Source organism: Aptenodytes forsteri, unplaced genomic scaffold, assembly GCF_000699145.1.
Source record: "Aptenodytes forsteri isolate BGI_AS27 unplaced genomic scaffold, ASM69914v1 Scaffold53, whole genome shotgun sequence".
Lineage (NCBI taxonomy): Eukaryota > Metazoa > Chordata > Aves > Sphenisciformes > Spheniscidae > Aptenodytes > Aptenodytes forsteri.
Window position 1 is genome coordinate 2,136,334 of NW_008795909.1, and position 4,511 is coordinate 2,140,844.

Consider the following 4,511-nt stretch of genomic DNA (forward strand, 5'->3'; position numbering starts at 1 on the left):
CGCCGTCGTCCGCTGCCCGCCCGGCGTGCAGTGCCCGCGCAGCCCGCTGGCTGGGAGGAGGCCGGGCGGGTTTCGAGTCCCTCGGCAGCACGGCCTTGTCCCCTCAGGAGCTGCCCCAGGCGCCTGGCAGCTGCAGGGCCCTCTCGCTACTGTAATTTCTCTGGAATCGGGTCCTGGCCAGGGGAAGGAAACAAACTGTAGTTTGAACTTGCAGCTGAGGGCTCACTGAGGCAAAGCGCAAACGCAGCTCCGTGTTTATTCTGTTAGTCGTCCGGTATTGAAAGCACTGAGGAATGCATGTTAAAGGAGTATTGTTACGGCATTCTGGTTTAGACAATTAACTGAAAATTTAATTCTGAAGGAGCAGTTGCTTCCTTCAAGCCCTGAACTGAAAAGGCGACCTTGTGGCATGAACCATTGGGTATTTTTTAAGTATCAGAAAAGAACATTCTGCTTGCACAAGCACACACCTACCTTCAAAAAAAGTACAGCCCAAAAACATCAGTTCAACCAAGAAAGAATCTATAGCTGTACGTGCTGAGGCAAAAACCTACATGAGACATGGCAGGAGAGTTGCTGGAATACCAGTAGCCTCTAGAATACGTAATTTAACATGCTACAGTTCCCTATTCTATTCTAAAGCTGCGACTTTTACATATTGGATGCAAGATAAAGGGTCATGAGTAAATAATAAACCTGTTCAATGACTAATTGCGCCAAGTAGAGCAAATATCGTAGCAGAGCACCAGTTGTGCTGCAAAGATTGAAAACATTTTTCCACTCAACGGCTGACATTTCTAAGCACTCTAAAATCCTCAGACTTAGCGTGAGTTACGAGCACATGACCAGAAGGATTCGGCAGCAGCAGTTTAAGGCTTGAGGCACAGCAGCATTATGTGTTTGAACTCGGTTTACTCCAGCTACAGGCTCCAGTGTGTTTCATGCTAATGTCATTTAGTCCACAACTGGGGCGGGTTAAGAGTGCACACGCAGTTGGTAATGGCTTCAGCTGATGAGCGGTGACATCTTTGGTCCCATCCATTAGATCATTTTCATTTATGTGTCCGTAGTACGAAATGGCTTTGAAATTTGGCATACTTATGGCAGTAATGAGGTTTGTTTCTGAATTTTGTATGTGGGATTAACGATGGGAAAAGGATTGTTCTTGTATGGCTGTACAGTTCCTTAAATATCTAGGCAGGCTGTAGACATACTCTAAATCTAATCAAAATGACTGCAAATTTTAATATCTCACTCCCTTTACCAGATATTTCAACAAGAGCAATTGACAGCCTAGACGATGAACTGCTGGAGTGCTTAATTTGCCGTACCCAGGTAAGTTAAGCAGCCCATCTTTGCAACACATTTTATACTCTCCCAGGTTAGCAATTCCTGAGTGCTCAGAGGAACATGATAGAGATGTGAGGACACTAGTTAAAAGTCTTACATCAGAGGAGGATTTTCTTAGACAAGTCTTGCAAGGAAATGCATGATCCTTTATTTGTGTGGATGTTTGTGTGAACATATGCTTCTGTCTTCCTGTCCACCCGTCATTCCCTCAGTAACTTTTGAATCCATCGCCCAATTTCAATCAAATACAAGAGAGCCAGATAAGGCTCAAAGATATTAAGTTCCTACAAATTTAAATAGGCAGCCAGGGAGAGGAGGGAGACCCTATTGATTCCCGCCTGTAAAGGAAAGACTGCAGTGTGACTGCTTTTACTAAATACCAGAGAATGCACATAAAAAATCACCCTTGGGGCAGAGATCTAGAAAAAAAAGATTAAATTGGTCCCATTTCCAGTGGAAGTCCTTGGTTTCAATTATTGTGTGTATGGTAATGCCTATGAATTCATACCATGTGCTGCCCTAATACTGAAATCGCAGGCTGTTAGAATATAGTTGATGTCCTCAGGCATGAGAGTTTTAAATTTTTATTTCGTCCAACCTCATAAACTCTGTGAGGGGTTTGGTGACAGGAGGGTTAAAAGGCGCCTTTCTGTGGAGTCTGTTGGTGGCAGAAAGTCTCAGAACACACACACGGCAAAGACGTTCCTGGATCCAGCTGGAAGCGGGTATTTCATCCTCTGAACAGAAGCCAAAGGCTGAAAGTCTGAACTACATCAACCTCTTGCACACCTGCAGAAGCCAGCATGCCTTTATTTCAGTAGAGAACTGAAATCAATCTTTTGACTGTACAAGCAGTATTCAGGATGGGCCAGCATGCACCAACATCTCTCAGACCTTCCAACAGATAACTGCCTTTTTTTTTTTTTAAATGGCTATGCATATAGCCAAATAAAAGCAATGATTCCTGGACCATGGCTCACAGGAATCGGTGCCCATGCAATCATCTGCCATGACTGAGGGCCACAAGAAACCACCATCACTTGGTACAAAATGGCAGGGAAAATAATGTGTGGTATGTCCACAGCACATATGCTCGCTTAGACTTGTGGCCTATAAATTTGCAAAGACTCTGGGCTACTGTCCTACATGTTTTCGGTGTTTATATGGATGATTACTTTCAGTCATGTTAAGTTCCCGACCTCAAAATCTCTTGGTCACAAGCTCCTTTGGTTCATGACATACTGCACTGGAAAGGTATCCCATTTTTTCAAGGTGTTGCTTTTAAGTATCTTATTTATAAAAGGCATCAGCCTCTGGTTGGGTTTTTTTTCCTAGCTCTTTAACTGTACATTTTTGACTGTCACTATATGCTGCTCACATACTTCCAGCAAGTAGCTTTCAAATTTACCCACATCTTTTTATGACACTCTCTCCTTTCAAGTTAAACTCTATGAAACTCAGTTGAAGACAGTTTGTTTAAAGGATTTGTATGTTAAAAACCATAACAACTAGCAGGTAAAAGTAATATCATGTTAAAAATCCGCATCACAAACCATGGAACAGACAAAGAAAAATAATAAGAGTATTAAAAAGTTGTCAACCATCTGTCTTCAAAGATGAAAACTTTCCATAAACTCCCCTTTATCTCGTCAGCCAAGCTCCTCCATCAAACCCATGTTTGAGGTATTGCAGAAAACTGGCTTCTACACACAATTTAAATATGAAGCCCTTCCCCCCAAACCCCAAGAACAAGTTACCTTATGGAAATTATTGATCAAAAGAAGTAATTTATCTTAAAATACTCCATACAAGCACAGCAAATTTGTTAGCTCTTTGAAATTGTTTATAATATTAGTACAACAACTACTGTGCATGTTTATGACATGGCAGCCAAGGAGTCTACATAGACATAAAGATTACAGCCATCATCTCCTGTTCAGTCCTCAATGACTTAGAAAACCTGCCACCTGGAGTTTGGATTCTAAAATGATGGTAAAGTACAAAACATTTCATAAACAGATTAAGTTAGTAAATTTGTGACTAGAAAAAGAAGGAAGCTATTGTAAGTGCAAACCTGTAATTCATAAGTAGTACAGCGTAAGTTACAACATTGCTGAAACCAAGAGAAAACATACATCTGGGATTTTCAAATTCCTCCGAGTGGCTTATGAGCATGTATTTCATAGAAAATTAGGGATTTGGGTGTTCTAAATCAAAGCAGCATTTCATCAAAATGCCTACTAGGAATGGTCATTTAAGAAGAACATGGCTGGACAAATGAAAATTTGTGAAGGAAAAACTACCTTGAAGAAGAATGTTTCAGCTATTGATGCTCTTGTCCCTCAAAAATATTTGCAAACAAAATATGCAGAGTGCAGTTCGAATTCATGTTTTCTTTGTTTTGCTGAGAAACTACAACTGAAACTTGTCATTCTTGCAGGCAGCACCAATAAGCTTGAAGAGGCCAACAGCAGAAGACACTTGATGATAGAAGTTCTTGGTGAAATGGATTTCGCTCTTTGGAGAAATAAGTGTTAGATGGTTGGGATGAGACATCAGTGAGACTCACAGTACATCAAGAAAAAGTAATTTTAAAAGTGACACATAAAGGCGAAAAGTCAAAAAGGTGGAAAAGATTGGAAACTACAGAAATTCCACATTTTGTTTCAATCTTTGTAGACTTATGAAGACACAAAGTCATAAAAGCGTATGACAAAATTTGGGAGCTTTATGAAGTACAGATTTGGGCACAAATGCATTTTCAACTGAAGGCGGAGCTGCTTAGCAGCACAGATGGGCCACTGCCCTATAATGGGGGTACATGGACCTTGCCAGACAGTGCTAAGGAAGGCAGCTGCCAGTCCCTCCCCGCCTGCCACCTGTATATATAGGGCACATCTGCTCCACAATAGCCGTAGGAGAGCTAAGATATCCAATTAAGAACAGCTAAAAGGGTTCTCAGAGTTCTCAAAATATGAAAATCTGTATTTGTTACTGATCTTACTATTTATGTAGGAATATACTTTAAAATGGACAATGCCTAAGTGTTAAAGTGACAGCATCTATCTTGCCTTCAAAAGAGTTTGACAGTTTGGACTGAAGTCTCAGAATTTCATTGTTTACCATTTGGCTCCCCCTCAGCTTTTTTAGGGGAAACAACT